This window comes from Bos mutus, chromosome 15 (assembly GCF_027580195.1).
Source record: "Bos mutus isolate GX-2022 chromosome 15, NWIPB_WYAK_1.1, whole genome shotgun sequence".
NCBI lineage: Eukaryota > Metazoa > Chordata > Mammalia > Artiodactyla > Bovidae > Bos > Bos mutus.
Window position 1 is genome coordinate 57863364 of NC_091631.1, and position 21701 is coordinate 57885064.

The 21701-nt window shown below is 37.8% G+C and overlaps 1 protein-coding gene across 4 annotated transcripts in view; it reads right to left on the reverse strand.

The window, feature by feature from the left end:
• SIK2 (salt inducible kinase 2) overlaps positions 1-21701 on the reverse strand; it is a 129888-nt gene that overhangs the window by 44621 nt on the left and 63566 nt on the right. The gene's annotated exons all lie outside the window — the stretch shown is intronic.

A 21701-nucleotide genomic window follows, 5' to 3' on the forward strand; every position in this document is an offset into this window, starting at 1 on the left:
CTCATCAGACAAGGGATATCCTTCCTTTAAACAACCATTTGTGAAGTTATTGGACAAACCATCTGTAATAGAAGATATAACAGTCCCTGGAAGTAGCTTAAATAATTCACACCTTGTTATCTTGTTCAGGGGAGCAATGCTGATCTACCCTAAAACATGCAGACTTGTTCTCAAAACCATGTCCTCTAAACAAGTATACTTTGCAAGATACATTAGCTCTTTCTATGCAATATTATAATATCTATTAAAGTATTTTATTTGAAAATTAATTCTATATGAATTCAATAAAACTAAACATTACAACTTATTCAAGTTTCACCTGAAGATCTGAAAGGCCTCTGACATGATCTTTTCAGGAAAATGGGGTCAACATAAAACCTGAAAGGCTTTTCAGTTTAAGATTTTTTCTGAAGTTAGGAACTGTATGAGTGCATTAATATTCACAGTCATCGTCACGTATTTTCTGCTCTAGGCTTTGTGGTTTTACTGGTTTTCTAATTCCATCTTTTTGGCTAATGCCATCCTCAATATTTACTATAAAGTTTACTAACATTTGTATAGCACTTTACAGTTTATCAAGCATGTTCATATCACAGTATTTCGCTTAATCTTCCTAAAAGTCCTCTATGATAACTATTACTCTAATTCCCATTTTGTAGATGAGGAAACTCAAGGCACCAAGTAATCTGGCTGAATTCAGACAATTGGTAAATGCGTGGTTGCTCTGGTACTAGAACCTTTGAAAAACATTTTTGAAAAACTGTATCAAACTTCTTTATTAGCCTCCTGCTAAAGTCCTAACTATCCTTTCAAAACCCTGCTCAAACGCCACCTTGCCCTGAAAGAGCCCCTCATCTCTCAGGTGAAGGAGTGAAGTGAAGTCGCTCAGTCGTGTGTGACTCTTTGTGACCCCATGGACTGTAGCCTACCTACCAGGCTCCATCCATGAGATTTTCCAGGCAAGAATACTGGAGTGAGTTGTCATTTCCTTCGCCAGAGGATCTTCCCAACCCAGGGATGGAACCCGGGTCTCCTGCATTGCGGGCAGATGCTTTACCGTCTGAGCCATCTCTCAGGTGGTATTTAATAATCACTCTCCTCTGGACTCCTTCTCACTTATAACGCACTGTCTTGTACTTTCATTATCTGTATGTATAGCATAAACATCTAACGTGCAGACACATGCAGCCCTTATTCTAACACTCTGTGCGTTAGAAAATAAAAGATCCCTTCATTTAGGCTTCTTGAAGACAGACCCATATCATTCTCTTCTGTACTCCCCACATTGTTTATAGCACTATGCACAAACTAGCAGAGGTAAAATACTGAGTACACAGCTGACTAAGGTCTTAATACAGATTGTATCATGAAACGTTCCAAAAACAATATGATGAAAGTATGGAGCAGGAGTGCTCTACTCTACATGCTACAGGCTTTAAATGTGAGTGAACTTTTATATATTTTTATATATGTACTGTTAACAGACTGAGATGAGTTTGTCACAACTCCCCTTTGCCTTTATAGAGCACAAAGTAGCCATTCATACTTGTAAGAGGGGAAAAAGGATCACTTAAGAACAAATCTGTAGACTTTTGAGCCAAACTGTCCAAACTATCATCAGAGTGACTCTAAATACATTGGCAAGTGAACAATGTGCTTTCTTTTCATAATAGTAAACTGGAGCCTCATTTCTCTGGATGAGCAGGGACATAGGTTAATTAAGGGCAAATGCAAATTCCCAAGGGGAATGCAGTATGCTTTATGTAGGGATTATCTTTTGACAAGTTAGTTATAACCTTCCTAAGAGTCTAGATAAATGCGACTTAAACTGTATCACTAAATGAGACAATCTTTCCACAGACAAATGACTGACTTTTCCAAATAGACAGAATTTCTTCCTGTTGAAAATTCTGAGTCAATGTGGATCAATGGAAAAAACTTTTTTGGGATTTTTGACAACAGAGAGAAACTTAACAGATGCAATATGAATAAGTACATGTAAATATATGTAGAAAAATAACCCAAACTATTGCCTACAAAATGAGTCCTGGGATGCACAATAGAATCTACAGTAACTGATGGTTTTTTGAAGTGATCAGTCCAAACTGGAACTACTATAGCCAAGGGGGTTAAAAGGCTTTGTAGCTTGGCAGGAAGGGACTGTCTGTAAAACAAAGTGGGGGTATATCCGAAGCTACAGTCATCACATGTCAATAAACCTATAACACTGTGAGAAAAACGACAACACTCATGTTCCAGAGAGTAAGACACCATTTACAGAGGTGGAATTTTCACTTCTTAAGCAAAAATCTCAGCAAGTATTTCAGCATATCTATGCTCTTCCCTACTCTTTATGATTTCTACAGTGGAGACAACCCCCAGAACTAACCCCCAGAGATCAGAAAATAACCAAGGTAAAAACCCGTGACTGCAAATTATCATCCCCATGAGAGGCACTGTTATCAATCCAACTCAAATTAATGCACAAGGTTTAAAGATAATATGCAAAAAGCACGCATTTCAGATTAAAAAACTACTTAATTATGGTTACAGAAAAAACTTATAAGTGAAATAGGAATTCTCTCTATGAACTGCCTACGTATTTTTGAGGAAGGGATAGTTCTAAAAAATTCTTTCTTATGTTTACATTTGTTCTGATTGTTAATTTTATGTTTTTTGGTTTTAATAACAAAACTTTAAAAAGTACGTATTCATTTGGCTGCACCATGTCTTCACTGTGGCACGTGCAGTCTTCAGTCTTTGAGCACGCCGGATCTTTAGCTGCAGCCCGTGAGACCTAGTTCCCTGACCAGAGGTTGCACCTGTGCCCCCCTGAGCTGGGAACAAGGAGTCTTAGCTACTGGACTGCCAGGCAAGTCCCAACAAGCCCTTTTAAGGCTATATTTTGTATGTGTGAAAGTGTTAGTCGCTCAGTCATGTCTGACTCTTTGTAACCCCATGGACTTTAGTCCACCAGGCTCCTCTGTCCATGGGATTCTCCAGGCAAGAGTACTGGAGTGGGTTGCCATTTCCTTCTCCAGGAGCTCTTCCCGACCCAGGGACTGGACCCAGGTCTCTGGCACTGCAGGCAGATTCTTTACCACTGAGCCACCAGGGAAGCTATTCTTCCTTGTGATATGGTTTATTTCACACTCCACCAACACTGCTTTAATGTCCCTGGAAACTTTCTCAGCTTTCATCTCTTATGACCTTTCAATTATTAGTTTATACTTAATTGGTTCCCAAAATAAACATCTCTTCCTGTTGATTCTGTGTTTGTCTGGTTTTTCTCCATCTCTTTCACTAATTGTCTCTACTTTCTCTTCAATCACTTAAGACTACCATAGTATAGCTCTGGCCTTTTGCTGTTCTTTTCCTATGCTCCTTCCCTCATAGAATTAATCTAAACTCTTACCTTCGTAGGGATAATCTTTGATCTGCTTCATTTTTTTTTTTTTTTTTAATGTATTTGGCTTCGCTGAGTCTGAGTTGTGTTATGAGATCTCTTAGTTGTGGCATGTGGGATTTAGTTCCCCGACCAGGGATCAAATCTGGGCCCCCTGCATTGGGAGCAAGAAGTCAGCCATTGGACTACCAGGGAAGTCCTGGTCTGCTTTATTCTTAACTGGATGATTTTAGTTTTCTTTCACATCCTTCTCATTTATTGCCAGTCTCGGGGGTACTTCTTCAGTCACTTCAAAATATGTTCTAACATCTGACCTGGAATTTTCTGGTCACAAATTCTATTGAGAATCTAATGAAAATTATACTTACATACAAAGACACATGTAAAATTTTATGTGCAATTTCAAGGGGGTCTATAAAATTTAATTTAATCAAAGTTAGGAAATTCTTCCTTAAGGGATTTCATTCCCTGATTAGAACTTCCTCTAGATCTAGCAAGGGGCTTCTCTTGTGGCTCAGCTGGTAAAGAATTTGCCTGCAATGTGGGAGACCTGGGTTCGATCCCTCTGTTGGGAAGATCCCCTGGAGAAGGGAAAGGCTACCCACTCTAGTATTCTGGCCTGGAGAATTCCATGGACTATACAGTCCATGGGGTGGCAAAGAGTCAGACATGACTGAGTGACTTTCACTAGATCTAGCAAGCACATTTAACCTTTCAATAACTAACACAATTGTGGACCTACACAGATTTTCTTTCTGCTACTGTGGTGTTATCAAGACTGAGTTCATTTTTCTTTTTATAAACTTCACTACCACCTTCTAAGTCACTATAACTATCATCTTACAGTCACTCAACCTCAAAATTTCAAGCATCATCTTCTACCAACCCCTGAATTAAGTATAGCTAAAGCCCCAATTGGGCTTCCCAGATTGTTCAGTGGTAAAGAATCCGCCTGCAATGCAGGAGCAGCAGGAGATGTGGGTTTGATCCCTGGGCTGGAGAAATCCCCTAGTGGAGGAAATGGCAACCCACACCAGTATTCTTGCCTGGAACATCCCATGGACAGAGGAACCTGGCAGGCTACAGTCCATGGGGTTGCAAAGAGTCGGACACAACTGAGAGACTGCACACGCGTGCACACAAAGCCCCCAAAAGTAGGTTTTAAGATTTAAGTTTTATATGGTATAATTAATGAAAGTTTTCACCTTGCTTTTATAGGAGTCTAGATTTCATAGCACAGTGCATGACTGTGCTCATATATGCTCAGTAAATCATAGCTGCTACCATCATCATGGTTGTTCATCATCACCACCACCACCTCACGTGGCACCCCTTGTTTTTCCCCTGGGATAAGGAGCAGCTTTCCAAGGCTCTTATCAGAGTGGAGAAACCCAGTCAGGTGACTCTTCTCAAATTTCAGGAGAGTCAGACTCTCTGAATGACTAACTTTAAGCTTAATGCTCTTCCCCCAGAAATTATTAGTATTCCTTAAAGCTGGAGCTGGGTAATAGACGAAAAGATTAATACTTTATGCAATTACATACTTAATGTTATGCTAAAAGGATTTAATTTGTAATTTCATCAGTCTGTAATCTGGGAGTAAAGTAAAAATGTTGATGCCAATTTAATATTCTATGGTGAAATAGCCTTTAAAAAAAAAAGACAAAAATCAAACGACCTCTGATAATTAAATCCTGGTCAGACATTCCTAACCCACAAATTTACAGAGACTAAATCTGAAGACAGATAGTGTTTTATGGAATCTGACCATTATGAATCCTGAAGCTCTAATAAGGTAATCAAAATTGGTTCATTTATTCTCTTCAAAATACTCTGAAGATCCATTATCTTCAAGCCCCATATTCAAATCTTTATTCATCTTTTCCTCTAACATTCCTTTCCTTTAATCAGTACAAAGTATCACTATAAAATAAAACCATCTCACTATAAATTAGGATGCTGGTCTTTGTCAATTTAGTCTGTGCTGGTTCTAACAATCACTCTTGGATAAAATATAATTAAGAAAGGAAGGTCCATTAAACAAAACCCTGAAAAACAGTTTTTAGCACGTTAATACACGTACCACTTTACACTGGTAAACACTAACAGAAAACAGATTAGTTGTATGATCTGTATTGAATTAGGATAACGAGGGTTATCCTAATTCAAAATACTAGACTATAATATTATTTATACTATTAAACTACATTAAACTTTTAATGTAGACACATTTATGAATATGAAACTATAGATTTTAAAACATTTTGCTTTTCTCTGTCTGTTTCTGTAAGTACATAATCATTTCAAATTGGGAGTTTGTCAAAAATTAAAGGAAATTGTTGCTTGTGGTATACTCTGGCAATTTAATTGTGCTTTCAGCAATTTCCCTACATTAGACTGTTTGCATCTGTTCCTCAAGCTATGTGTAACTACTGAAACAAACCACAGTCTTCTGAGAAGTAAGATGAGCTTTTAGTTACAGAGCTTAAAGTTTTAAAGATTATTTACAATCAGCTTCTTTGACTATTCATGTAAGTTTTGAGGGACAATTAAAAGCAAATATGGTCAAACTTTTCTAACGTTATTTGTAAACCCCACAGAGAAGCCAACAGATGGTGATATCCGATGACAGTAATGGACACAAGCAGATGACTTCAAAAAATTGTCCTATCTTTAGAAAAATACGTAAGTAAAATAAATTTCTGATTTCCTTGTACATAGGAAGACATCAAAATATAGCAGAAAAAGTTATGGAATCAGACAAGCCTGATTATGAATGCTGTTTCTACTTTTCACTGCTGAATGACATTGGACAAGTTATTTAGGCCCCTGTCTACTCTGACTTTTCAGTAATAAATCTCAAATTTGTTCTTTGTGGGAATGTCCTACCTTACCTGCTCCTCAGATGAAGTCTAACTTTATAGCATGCTATGCTATGCTATGCTAAGTCACTTCAGTCGTGTCCGACTCTGTGTGACCCCGTAGACGGTAGCCCACCAGGCTCCCCCGTCCCTGGGATTCTCCAGGCAAGAACACTGGAGTGGGTTGCCATTTCCTTCTCCAATGCATGAAAGTGAAAAGTGAAGTCGCCTAGTCGTGTCTGACTCTTAGTGACCCCATGGACTGCAGCCTACCAGGCTCCTCCATCCATGGGATTTTCCAGGCAAGAGTACTGGAGTGGGGTGCCATTGCCTTCTCCGAACTTTATAGCATAGAACCTTTTTCAGAGTATTCTATTTCCATATCTATTCTAGTCTATTGATTTCCATCTATACACAGCAATTTTTATCCTGTTGTATGAAAACATCATACTCTCTGCTGTGTCTGATATGAGTCTAGTAGTTATGACACAAAATAAGCTTTAGAAAAAAATTGTATTTCCAGTTTTGAAATATTTAATAGAAAAATCAAGAAAGAAGACTTGTAAAAATAAATATATACAAAGAACATGATTTGGGGTCCAGTTTCCATATATGTGTACAGATCTTAAAAAAGCACACAGACACATCTCAATTATGAATCAGAAAAAATTCAATTGCCAAGAACAATGAAAAGTCAAAGTATTAGTTGTTCAACTGTGTCCAATTCTTTGCGACCCCATGGGCTATAACCAGCCAGGCTCCTCTGTCCATGGGATTTCCAAGGCAAGAATACTGGAGTGGGTAACCATTCCCTTCTCCAGGGGATCTTCACAACTCAGAGATAGAACCTGGGTCTTCTGCATTACAGGCAGATTCTTTACTGTCTGAGCCAGCAGGGAAGCCCAGGAATAATGAGCATAGTAGCATATGATGACATGGGCCCTCAATCGTACTGATTCTTTTCAGATCAGTCTTGAAGCACAATGCTTTCTCTCTCATAGAATCAAATTAAGGAAGAAAGTCACACTTTATTGTGAGTTTAAAGTAAACAGTCATCTGTTTATTCATTCACTCAACAAACACCTTAGTGACCTCTTTGTGTCAGCCACTACGTCAGCACTTTGACCTCATGAAACTTTTATTTGGGTGAAGTAAACAACAATAAATAAGGAGATAAAAATTATAATCATGAAGTATAATAAATGCCAGAGAAATAGGGTGACCCTCTGGAAAGTATCTGGGAGAGGCTATTTTATACAGAGTGATCAGGAGAGGCCTTTACGAGAAGGTACTATTTCAACTCGGGAGAAAAGCATTCAAGAACAGAAGAAACCAATCCAAGGCTAAGTCATAAGACCAAAGAAAAGGAGAAGGCATAGGAGGAAACTGAAAAGGCAAGGTCAATTAACAACAAGATCCTACTGTAAGGCACAGGAACTCTGCTCAATGTTATGTGGCAGCCTGGATGGGAGGGGAGTTTGGGACAGAATGGATACATGTATATATTCCCTTTGCTGTCCACCTGAAACTATCACAACATTGTCAATCAGCTATATTCTAATATAAAATTAAGAACAAAACACAACAAAAAAGAAAAAATAAACAAACAAACAAAAAAAACAAGGTCAAACTCAGCAAGAATTTACAAGCCTGAAGAGGGTGTCTATATTTAAAATATTGGGAAATTTTTAAACAGTTTTAAGTAGGTGAGAGACCTGACCTAACTCACAATTTAGAAGCACTTAAAGATAATCTGAAACTTTGAACTCTATGTTAATAAGCAATACAGTTCCATCAAGTAAAAATTCAAATAAAAAATTTAAGCACCCCTATGGGAACGATCCTGATGACTGATGCAAGAGCCAGAAAGAAATAAAACTCAGTCCCTAATAACGCAAACAAATTTACAATACACATGAGAAAAGAAGGTTAAATAATAAAAACTAGCTCTTCAAGATAATAGATGTCATGAGGTAATAATACTGGCTTACAGATGTTAAGATGAGACATTGTATAAAACATAATAAAGACTCTCAATACAATTTTAGAGCAATATCTGGTTTTCTTACTGATTTTGATATATGCAGTAACATTTCATTAACTGTACCAGAACTGCTTTTAAGATGGCATTTTTTTTTTAATGTCAACTGAAGAGCCTAGGAAAGTGCCCAGACTCATATTTAATACTACCAGATGATGATGTCATCTCAATGGCATTAAACATTCCAGACAATTCCTTAAATAGGTATTTTCATCTCACCTATTTTTATCATCTTTACAGGACCTCAAGGTCTGTTGTGAATTATTTCAGAGTAATGAATATGACTGGACTGATAAATGAGTCACTCTTTAACTGAACTACTGATGTTGTATGCTATTTACCCAATTTATGGTAGTGTTATAATAATATTTATAAATGCAATCTGGTCACACTTCTAACACATTCTTTACATAGATAAATACATCCAGATAACTAGTTTGATATGCAATTATTTCTTAAGAAGGAAAGAAATACAGGCTAAAGAACAGGCTGTGGTTTACCAAACCATGCAATTTTTAGGAATTAGGATTTAAAAGCCAAACAAACAGAATAAGATGCAGATGAAGAAGGGAAAAAACATGTTAATTTTAATATTTTGGTTTCTGTATATACATACTCTAAGGACACAAGGTTAGCACATACTTGAGATCTAAGATATTGTTGTCATTCACTCATAAATCAAACAGCAAATATATTTATTTATTTTTTCACTGACTTCTTCAGGTGAATTGTGAGTGGAAAACAATGAAGCCAGGCTGGATGGGTTCATTCAGAAATGTACACAGAGAACTCAAGACTGTAGTTTAAACTGTGCTGGAAAAGAACAATTTTTCAAGGAATCTCTCTCAATAAATTTAGTTACAGAGCAAATAAAGTTTCTTGGGCAGACAAGTTCAGGAAAAGTCAAGCCCCTTAATTTATCATCCAGTGGCTTGACTATGATGTATGTTTCCTGGGGTCTTCCACAGGTAAGTAATAATGACATTGTGAAGTCACTTGTCAAAGAGGAGAAAGGAGAACAGTGAAAGGAAAGAACTATCTGGAAAAAATGAGACCCTAGGTACTTGATGAAAGTGAAAGTGGAGAGTGAAAAAGTTGGCTTAAAGCTCAACATTCAGAAAATGAAGATCATGGCATCTGGTCCCATCACTTCTTGGGAAATAGATGGGGAAACAGTGGAAACAGTTTCAGACTTTATTTTTTTGGGCTCCAAAATCACTGCAGATGGTGACTGCAGCCATGAAATTAAGACAGTTACTCCTTAGAAGAAAAGTTATGACCAACCTAGATAGCATATTCAAAAGCAGAGATATTACTTTGCCAACAAAGGTTCGTCTAGTCAAGGCTATGGTTTTTCCTGTGGTCATGTATGGATGTGAGAGTTGGGCTGTGAAGAAAGCTGACTGCCAAAGAATTGATGCTTTTGAACTGTGGTATTGGAGAAGACTCTTGAGAGTCCCTTGGACTGCAAGGAGATCCAACCAGTCCATTCTGAAGGAGATCAGCCCTGGGATTTCTTTGGAAGGAATGATGCTAAAGCTGAAACTCCAGTACTTTGGCCACCTCATGTGAAGAGTTGACTCATTGGAAAAGACTCTGATGCTGGGAGGGATTGGGGGCAGGAGGAGAAGGGGACGACAGAGGATGAGATGGCTGGATGGCATCACTGACTCGATGGACGTGAGTCTGAGTGGACTCCGGGAGTTGGTGATGGACAGGGAGGCCTGGCGTGCTGCGATTCATGGAGTTGCAAAGAGTTGGACACGACTGAGCAACTGAACTGAACTGAACTGAGGTACTTGCTCAACTATTCAGAAATCAAAGAGGACAGTTAATTCAGTAACAAACTGACATTACAAAGTTGAACTATTTCTGTGGCAGATTTTTGTTCCCGTATCTTTCCTTCACCCCTGTAAAAAGATTATATGTATCTATCCTCTCTGCCGTGTGCTTCCCAGTAGAATAGATGCTATACATCCTCGCCCTATGGCCTTTGTGCTTGGTCATGGGAAAAGTGTGTGGTCTGACTTGATCCCATATGTTTCTACCAAGTGTCACGAGAAGAGCCTCAGAATGAGAGACACTGAAGCAGACTGAACCCAACCTACAGCCTGAAATAAAGTGACCCCAGCTGACCCACAGACAAAACACAATTGTTGATGTAAATCACTGAGTTGTGAAGTTATGTAATATTATTATAGCAAAAATATGACTGATAAAGTGTCCAGTATTAGAAAAGAGAATTTGCTCAGCTATAAAATGAACTATAATTATACAAGGAAATCTTTTGAATACTTTTGCCACAGAATTTATGCAACATTTTGTTTCCTATTATATGTACACCCGTATTATTTTTACACACCTGAATGATTTTTTTAGATATCAAAACCAATTTGATTCCTTCTGAAGAACAACTGCTCACGTAGACTGTCTTAGTTATTGGCTCTGTTATATAAGATGATGCAAAACAGACTAGTCTGGTTTCCTGGCAGAAGCATGTCACGTGATCATGTTTTCCAAGCCAGTCTGCCCATTATCAGCCCCCAGCCTTGCCCACTGCCTCCTCCTTCCAGATTCAGCGCTGGGTAAGGGGGACAACTGATTAGACATGGTTCTGAAGAACCAATTACGATTCAATTCCAAAGGAAGATAAAACAGACAGAGGGGTTACTTAGGGCTATTCCTAAGTCAAGGAAGTAATTAAAGAAAATAGCACCGAAATGGACATGCACTAATGCTGAAAACACTGGACTCTACTCTCAGCTCTTATGCAAATCACTTAATCTTTCTAGGTCTCAGTTTCTAAACATACTTAATACACAATATAATTTCTAGGGCTGCTTTTTATTTTGTTTCCAGTTTTATTAAGATAGAATTGATATTCATTATTGTATAAGTTTAAGGTATATAGCATAATGATCTGACTTACAAATATCATGAAACAATTATCAAAATGAACTTCCATCATCTCATATAGATACAAAATAACAGAAACAAAAAATAGTTTTTTCCTTGTGATGTGAACTCAGGATTCACTCTTAACAACTTTCATATATAACATACAGCAGTGTTAATTATATTTATCATGTTGTACATTGTACCCCTAGTACTTATTTACTTCATAACTGAGAGTTTGTATCTTTTGACTGCCTCTAAGGCTGCTTTTTAATTCAATATTAATACTTCAGTAGATATCAACTTTGTGTAAAAATGTGACTTCAAATTTCCCCCTGGTTTATTTATTTAAAAAACTTTTTTGTGGTAAAACACACGCAACAAAAAGTATTGTCTTAACCAGTTTTAAGTGTACAGTTCTCTCTTGATTTTTTTTTAAATTTTTAATTGGAGGACAATTGCTTTACAATGTTATGTTGGTTTTTACTGTACAACAATGTGAATCAGCTGTAAGTAACCCCCTTGGTTTATTTTTATAAAATCTTTTTCCTTGTAACTGATGGTATAAAAATCCTGAGGACTGCTATTTTAGGGCTGGAGAGAAGTTAGATATATCAGGGATGTGGAAAGGACAGAATCCTAAGTGGAGATGATTCGAGAAAACAGATCAAATCCAAGACGCTCACAGGAAAGATAAAAGGTAAATGGTTAAGGTTTGGGCAGTATTCAGGGGTCTAATACAGTCTGGAAAGCTTGGATCCCTACTTCTGATAGTTTCAGATAACAATATCTGACATTTCATAAAGCTGGTAGTACTTTGATTCCTGGGTTGGGAAGATCCCCTGGAGGAGTGCATGGCAACCCACTCCAGTATTCTTGCCTGGAGAATCCCATGGACAGAGAAGCCTGGTGGGCTACAGTCCACAGGGCTGTAAAGAGTCAGACATGACTGAAGCAACTTAGCACGCACGCAGTGTGCCAAAACAAGAGTACTCAGAGTGACAAAAACAATTAAGGCCTCTAATCATGTAGCTAATTAATAAATGTTTTTTTTTTTAACAAAAGACAAGAAGCTGTAAATGCTTATGAAACCTACTGGTTTTAAGAATGTAGTGGTGAAGATCCTGAATAACAGAGGAACAGGAATAGTCTTGAGCAAAGTTCTCTCCTGTGGCCTTTGAATGATTAATATTCCACAAGGGACATGACTTCATAGAGTTGGGTGTGCAGATTCAACTCTAACATTTAATGATGTCTCCAGGTGGTTTAAGTGGCTAGCCTTGTGTTATAGGTGTGGCTAACCATAAAAGAGATCAGCATGGGTTTCTAATCATGACTATTAGGAAGACCAAACATACTATTATCATGTACTGCTGACATACAAAAGTTTACGCACTCTAAGATACAATTTGGTACCATTCTCACTAATCCAAAAAATTTTATTACAGTCAGAGTTTAAGCTAATAATGGTCAGAATTACAGAGTTTAGAAGAGTCTGCACTCTTCACAAAGCTCCATATCCACTAAAGTTAGAACATGGTTCCATGACTTGAAAAACACTAAAAGTCCTTGTATTCTCTCATAGGTGGTGTTCATGCATTTCAGAGCAAGAGTTTTCTAACTACCTTATTGTTGTTTAGTTAGCAGTTTCTCAACAGTCTCTGACCTATCTTTCTAATCAATCGTTTAGATCCTCTTGTTCCTTCCTCTTTGAACAAAGGAAAAAAATTAATAGTAAGCCCATTTTCAGAGAAGGCAATGGAACTCCACTCCAGTACTCTTGCCTGAAAAATCCCATGGACAGAGAAGCCTGGTAGGCTGCGGTCCACGGGGTCGCTAAGAGTCGGACACGACTGAGGGACTTCACTTTCACTTTTCATTTTCATGCATTGGAGAAGGAAATGACAACCCACTCCAGTACTCTTGCCTGGAGAATCCCAGGGACAGGGGAGCCTGGTGGGCTGACATCTATGGGGTCGCACAGAGTCGGACACGACTGACACGACTTAGCAGCAAGCCCATTTTACTTTCTAGGAATTTGTTAAGGCATGCTAAATCTAATCAATTAGCCAATTATTACAAGAATGTTAGCAATTTAAAAAGTAGATTCCCTTAATAATTCTGAATTTAAAATTTGCTACTCTAAGGTTTACTAAACATTCTAGGAACAGTCAAAGAATATCCTATTGGCGTTTAACATGTCCATAATACTATGGACTTTTAGAGCTGTGCAACCCTGAGAGGAGCTGAAGCTAAAGCCTTGGAGAAATTCTGAGCTTGCTCTATTTTTGAAGTCCATCATGTGCTAGTATTACCAACAGTTCAAATAGGATAGCTTATGTACTACTCAAATATTTGTGAACCATTAAGCTTTTGTATAAATAAGGATGTCTATTAACCAAACAAATTGGAAAAAAACAGTGAGATCTGTCATTGACCTTGGATTTGATCCTTTGAAATCTACAGGATTAAGCAATCAGTGCCAGCATGTGAGTTGCCTAAAGAAAATTTCATCACGAGGGTAAATGACAAACACTGGACTGGCAGGCTTTTGAACTACTATAATTAAGTTGCAGCTCAGGCCATGAAAAGAATGAGGCTTCATCAAATCTGCGTATCCCCGTAACATACAGATAAAAGGCAGTAAAGATACCTTGGAAACAGAGAACGGGGAGTAGAGTTAGGAAATGTAGTCTATAGTCCGTAAGAAAAGGATAGCCAAGATCAGAGAGGATGGTAGGGGAGTAAAGAAACGATGCATTCAAAAGGCAAAGCAAAGGTGAGGTCTAATGACCATGAAGTCATTATGGCTGGGTAAATGACCAGAGCCAGTATACCACAAAGTGATTAATATCTTAAGTGCTAAGAAGGTTTCCAACTCAGCTATTAGGGATTCCTGTGGGGAAACATTTTTAACTTAACATCCAAGTCAAAATTAAAAGAAGTTTTCTTTATAATCATTTTGATAAAGCAATTTCACAAAGACAGAATATGTAAAATTATTAATAGTAACTTTTTCTGAGGACCATCATATCTTACATACAGGTAGATTCAGAGAGAAATATACATATACAAATGTATTCTCCTCCCTTTTACCTCTCCAATCTATTACCAGTTTAATTCAATTCCATTCAAAACAAGACCTACTTGCAAGCAGAGAGAAAAGGACCATGTATGTGAGTCGTAATAAAGCAGTTAACTGTAATTCTGGTTCTCTTTTAAACTTTATCCACTTCCTTCCTAATTTACCTATTCATGACTTAATAAATCATTCATTAATAAAATATTGACCATGCTAATCACTAGCCTCACCTCTTAACTGCCTACTCACCAACCCACATGGATAACTAATAAGCATTTCATACTTAACATGCCCCAAATAGAATTCTTGATCATTTCTACTAAGCATGGACCTTTCCCAGTCCTCTTAAGAAGGGCTAGAACTTTCATCTGAGAGTTAATATAGAGACCCCTGACAAACAATCTGTTAGAAAATCAGGTCAACTCTAACTTCAACAAATGTCTGGAATCCTATCATTTTTCTTTATCATTTCTCCTTTAGTCCAAGTCACCATTATCTCCCACCTGAACCACTACAGTAGCTTCTTAACTAGTTTTCCTACTTCTGTCCTTGCTTCTTCATCTTCTGTTCTTGACACAATAGCCAGAGTGATCTTTAGAAATATTTTTATATATCATGTCAGTCCTCTGCCCAAAATCCACCCATGGTTTCCCATATAGATGGCTTTACTTAGAGTAAAGGCCAAAGTTTCACCATGGCTGAAAAAAGGCCCTAACTGATCTGAAACTGAAAAGACCTTTGACTTAATCAATACAGCAGACTCAAAAATTCTACAATATAATGAAGTATGATTGGTCATAACTCAGCCCTGAGGTGAATGCTCAAATCTGTCAAAGCTGTTGAAACCAAGGCCTAACCTTCGACACAGAATTGCATTCACAAGTCTGCAAGGATATATGCACAAGTATGTTCAGTGCAATATTATTTGAAATATGCCAAAATCAAGCAACAATTTAAATACCCATTAATATAGGAATGGTTAAATAATTTATGGCATATAATCATACTGGAAATACCATGAAGCTGTTAAAACCTGTGGTGAATCTTTATGTATTAACAGGGAAGAATTTCTCTCCCTCTCTGACACACACCCCTCACTTTAGTAATTCCAAACTGAGTGCAGTTCCCCACATCTGCCTGCCATTGCATAGGCTGCTGCCTCTGAATTTGTCTACAACACTCACTGTACTAATTTCTGTGCATCCTTCAAGACATATCACAGTAGTACCTCCTTAAGGAAGAATTTCCTGACGCCTCCAGTTGGGCAGGACAGGTGCTCAGGGTTTGTTGACGAGATTAAGAGTATCTACTGATACATTTTCTCTACTCTAAAACTAGCTTGAAACATCATTCTAAAATTTAAGTGGTATCTGTTCTCTCTTTCTCTCAAATACAATATGTTCAATAATTTATTTGTGTGTCACACATTCTACCACTGATACAGAACTATGGTCCTTCCCTAGAGATCTTAACATCTACTCAGCAATGTGTGCAGTGAGGAATAATTTTTGTAACAGCTTTACTGAGATACAATTAGCACAAACATGTAATTTAACCATTCAAATCACACAATTCAATGTTTCCTAGTATATTCACAGGGAGAATTATTATTTTTTTTAACAACACTAAAAGCATTCTTTGAGTTTGGAAACCATCAATTGTGATTATCCTAAGATGTAACACAGGGGTGGATAAAAAAAAAGAAGCAATTATTACAGCTGTGTAATCCATCTTGGGACCACATTATTGAGCTTACAGGAGTAGGAAAGAAACCTGTACTACTTTCAGTCTCATCAAATGTTTCAAAAAATCTCTCAGTTCAGTTCAGTCGCTCAGTCGTGTCCGACTCTTTGCAACCCCATGGCAGCAGGCCAGGCCTCCCTGTCCATCACCAACTCTCGGAGTCCACTCAGACTCACGTCCATCGAGTCAGTGATGCCATCTAGCCATCTCATCCTCTGTCGTCCCCTTCTCCTCCTGCCCCCAATCCCTCCCAGCATCAGAGTCTTTTCCAATGAGTCAACTCTTCGCATGAGGTGGCCAAAGTATGGAGTTTCAGCTTTAGCATCATTCCTTCCAAAGAAATCCCAGGGCTGATCTCCTTCAGAATGGACTGGTTGGATCTCCTTGCAGTCCAAGGGACTCTCAAGAGTCTTCTCCAACACCACACTTCAAAAGCATCAATTCTTCGGCGCTCAGCCTTCTTCACAGTCCAACTCTCACATCCATACACGACCACAGGAAAAATCACAGCCTTGACTAGACGGACCTTTGTTGGCAAAGTAATGTCTCTGCTTTTGAATATGCTATCTAGGTTGGTCATAACTTTTCTTCCAAGGAGTAAGCGTCTTTTAATTTCATGGCTGCAGTCATCACCTGCAGTGATTTTGGAGCCCAGAAAAATAAAGTCTGACACTGTTTCCCCATCTATTTCCCATGAAGTGATGGGACCGGATGCCATGATCTTCGTTTTCTGAATGTTGAGCTTTAAGCCAACTTTTTCACTCTCCACTTTCACTTTCATCAAGAGGCTTTTTAGTTCCTCTTCAAAATCTCTAGGGCTTGATAAATATTTGTTAAATAAAATTTCCAACTATCTAGTAATATACTGGATATCGTACCAATCCTCATATTCAACACATTCTGAATGGACCTCCTTCTTAACTGGTTTTCTTTGTAAACTCCTCATTCCTGTTAATGGCTCCAGTATTTCCTTCATAGTCAGTCTGTGACACCTGGCTCTCCTTCATCCTGTCACAGTCTGTAATTTTTACTTGTAAGGTCACATCTGCAAATTTACACTCAGGACACAATTCCCCCAACTACACAGTCCATCTGAAAACTTTCTAGCTACTAGCCTCTTAATGTGTGTGTTTTTTTTTAATTAATTTGTATTCGGTATAGTTGCTTTACAATGTTGTATTAATTTCTATTGTACAACAAAATGAATAAGCCATACACATACATATATTCCCTCCCTTTTGGATTTCCTTCCATTTGGGTCACCACAATGCATTAGGTAGAGTTCCCTGGCCTATATAGTATGTTCCCATTAGTTATCCATATTTTACAGAGTACAAATAGTGAGCCTCTTGATGTGTTTGATGTGAACCACACATTTAGGTCTCAGTCCAAACTCAGTTCACTACCACAAGTTGGGTCTACTGCATCATATAACAAAATAATACTCTTTAATGAAGATAACCAACAACAGCCATTAGTAAGCATTTTAAAAGATGCCTCTTGAAGGAGACACAAATCTCTGGTATAATCTTGTCTCTTTCTCCCTAATACTTATTATTGTTACCCATAACTAAATTTTTCTTTTTTCTACTCCCCAAAATCTGATTAGAATGCTCATGCAATCCTGGAGACTCACTTTCAATAACACACATTTTAGAGACTGTACTTATTTTTGGTATTGCAAATCAGTTAGCTATTTAGGAATCAGCTCTAACTCTCCTGTTCTCTCAGGTAGTACAAAAAAAACCATGAACACATCTTAGAACTGTAACAGAGCATAAATATGTCATATAGTTATTCTCTGCAATAACTCCTAGTTTCATAAGATTTTCTGCTCTTAACTATTATTGTCGCCAGGAGTTACTAGTTGGGTGTTTCCGGAAATTTACATTCAAGTTCCTATTTTTAGCTACATATGGCATCATAAATGTAGATTTAGAAAAAAAGATTGTTAAAGTTAAGTGAAGCTTTAATTGAAGCATTAGAAATTTATTAATCTGACGTGAAAATCATGAACATGCCCTAAAACTGAGAAAAAAGAGAACAACAATGGAAATAGAAATGTTTGGATTATGTTAGTGCCATAAAAAGAAACAATAAACAAACCAGATTACTGAAATTAGGAGTCTAGTCAGCCTTCAATTTATACCGCAAAATTCTGTTGTTGCTGCCAATAGATTGAATTACTTCAGCTTTGATAAATCACCTCTAATACACAGAGTATCTTTTTTATTTTTCAGTTTCAAACATAAATGCCTATCAGAAAGCAACTTTTAGGTAAAACTATCCTCCCAACCCCACAGAGGATTTTGATTAATTTCACAGTAGATCAGTAAATAACACAGAGAAGCAATATGATTCCCTGGGACAGTCCTTAAAGAGAATATACAGGTATCTGAAAGCCCATGTCCTTTTCATAACATCAGCATTTAATGAAAATCCCATTGCCACAGTGATGGCTTTATGCTTGTTCCACAAGATGGACTGAAATCTCTAGCTCCACCAAGATCTCCATAACGTTGTGGAGAAGCAGAGGCACCAGACCTTTAAATCTTGGAGATACAAACAGAAAGCAAACAAGAGCGTTGCTTCAGCATTGGTTGTTATATGAGTCTTTATCCCGTCTACTACATGCCAATGCAATAGTTATAGTCATATCTCTGCTCTGCTCAGTGTGGAACTCTCCAAGGTTCTGACCCATAATGGTGGCTGGCTAACCTGGAGCACTTGGAAAACCAAAGTCCAGGCAAAACAGAACTATAGGCTCAGTGGTCCTCTGCCATTTCTAAATCTTGATTCTAATCTCACACCCACTGTGGCCTTACCCTGATCACTTCATCCCACTCCGGATGTACACCTGCCTCACAGCACCCTGATACGTCACCAAATTCTATGAAGTTCCAGGAGCTGTAAGAGACACAGGTTTGACCCCTGGGTCATGAAGATCCCTTGGAGGAGGAAATGGCAACCCACTCCAGTGTTCTTGCCTGGAGAATCCCATGGAAAGAGGAGCCTGGCAGGCTACAGTCCTTGGGGTCGCAAAGAGTCGGATACAACTGAAGCGACTTAGCACTGATGTACCGCATCTACTCCCTTCTTCCCAGTTTCAAACATTCTCCCAAGTCCAGTATTTTAGAAACTGGGTTCAGTGGACTGTGGAAGAAGGGTCAGATTTAATTTAACCTTGATTTGTTTGGTTAGATTAGAGACAATACAACTGGAGAAAAGTGTTTCTCTCAACATTTTAAGTATTTCACTCCACTCATTTCTTGCTTGGTTGGTTTCTCATGGAAGCCGAATACACTGGGTTGGCCAAAAAGTTCCTTCAGTTTTTAAGTAAAAATAAAAGACACATTTTTCATTTTTGCCAAGAGCTTTATTGAACAATGTATTCACCACTTTGTTCCATTACCTTCTGCCATCTTTTCAGGCAACTTCATAATTCCATCTTCCTAAAACTTTTTATCTTTTTGGGCAAAGAACTGTCCCAGGTGCCTTTTATAGTCTTCCAGAAAATTGAAATTTTTTCCATTTAGAGAATTTTTTTTTTTCTAATTTTATTTTTAAACTTTACATAATTGTATTAGTTTTGCCATTTAGAGAATTTTATAAGGACTGAAATAAGTGGAAATCCGAAGGTGTGATGTCTGGTAAATGCGGGGGATGAATCAGAACTTCCTAGCCAAGCTATAACAGTTTTTGCCTGGTCCTCAAAGATACATGCCGTCTTGTGTTTTCCTGGTGGAAGATTAGGAAATTTTCTGTTGACTAATTCCAGGTGCTTTTCGTTGAGTGCTGCTTTCAGTTGGTCTAACCGGGAGGGGTACTTGCTGGAATTTAATAGTCTGGTTTTCTGCAAGGAGCTTATAATAGAAGACTCCCTTCTAATCTCACCATATATACAACCTCACATTCTTTGGATAAAGACAGCCTTTGGTGTGGTTGGTGGTGGCTCATTTCAGTTGCTCTATGAGCCCTTCCTTTCTACATTATTGTACAGTATACACTTTTCATCTCCCATCACAGTTTGTTTTAAAAATGGAACATTTTCATTACATTTAAGTAGAGAATTTCATGTGGAAATAGGGTCAGAAATAGGGTAAAGAAGGGTTTTTTTTTTTTTTGCTTAATTTATGTAGAATCCAAATATCAAAGCCATTAACACAACCAAGTTGGTGCAAATAATTTTCAGTGCTTGCTTTGGATATTTTGAGTCTATCAGCTATCTCCCATATGGTATAAACATTCTGAATTAATGTCTCTATTTGATCACTATCAACTTCAACTGGTCTACCAGACCATGGGGCATTGTCCAGTAAGAAATCTCTAGTATGAAACTTTAAAAACTTCTGTTACATTCAATCAGTCACAGCACCTTCTCCATATGTGGCACAAATCTCTGTGTTTCAGTTGTGTTTTTACTTTTCTTGAAATAATAAAGCATATGATGAAATGATAACATATAATATACCATTGCTTTTTATCTTCCATCTTCACCAATTTTGATAAATTTTTTAAAAAAGGCAGGCTGACGTGACAGCTGTCACAATACTACCTCACAAAACTGAAGATGAAGTTAAAGACAACTCAATGCTAATACAGACATCTTAGAGAAAACACGGAATGAACTTTTATTGCCAGCCTAATAGCTTTCATCTTTTTTCCTTTATAGGTGAGTCCTCTCCCTCAAACCTCTGGCCTCCTTTGAAGTTTTTTTTTTTAACTTTATCTTTGATTTTCTGCTGTTTGGATACAATATGCCTAGGTATAGCTTTTCTGACATTTATGCAATTTGGTGTTCTGAGCTCCCTGGATCTGTAATTTGGTGTCTAACATTAATTTGGGGGAAATTCTCAGTTATTGTTGCTTCAAATACTGTTTCTGTCCCTTTCTCTCTTCTCCTCCTTTCTAATTACTCATCTTATACCCTTTGTAGTTTTCCTACAGATTTTGGATACTCTGTTCCATTAAAATTTTTTTTTTCTCTTTGCTTTTTGGTTTGGAAGTTTCTGTTGATATATCCTCAAGCTTAAGAGGGTTTTTCCTCAGTTGTGGCCAGTCTACTAATTAGTCCATCAAAGACATTCTTCATTTTTGTTACAGTGTGTTTTTTAAAAAATATCTATTTATTTGGCTGTGCCAGGTATTAGTTGTGGCAGGCGGAATCTTTAGTGCGGCATGAGAGGTTTTTAGCTGAGGTATGCAGGAGCTTTTAGTTAAAGCAGGTGGTATTAGTTCCCTGACCAGGGATCAAACCCGGGCCCCCGAATTGGAAGAGTGGAGGCAGCCACTAGACTACCAGACAAGCCCTCTTGTTTTTGATAGCTACTATTTATTTTTTATTCTTTCTCAGAATTTCCATTTCTCTACTTGTATTAGTCATCTGCTCTTACATGTTGTCTACTTTTCCAGTAGAATTTTTAGCATATTAATTATAGTTGTTTAATTTCCAGTTTGATAATCCCAACATCCCTCTTATATTTGAGTCTGGTCTGATGTTTGCTCTGGTTCTTCAAACTGTGTTTTTTTGCCTTTTGATATGCCTTGTGATTTTTAAAAGGCGCTCCAGTAAGTAGGTTGTAGCTGTGTGGTGGGAAGATGTGGGGGAAGGGGAAGCATTCTAGAATTCTAAAACTCTGAGAAGTGTGGAGTCCCCTACCCTGCCCCCTGAAG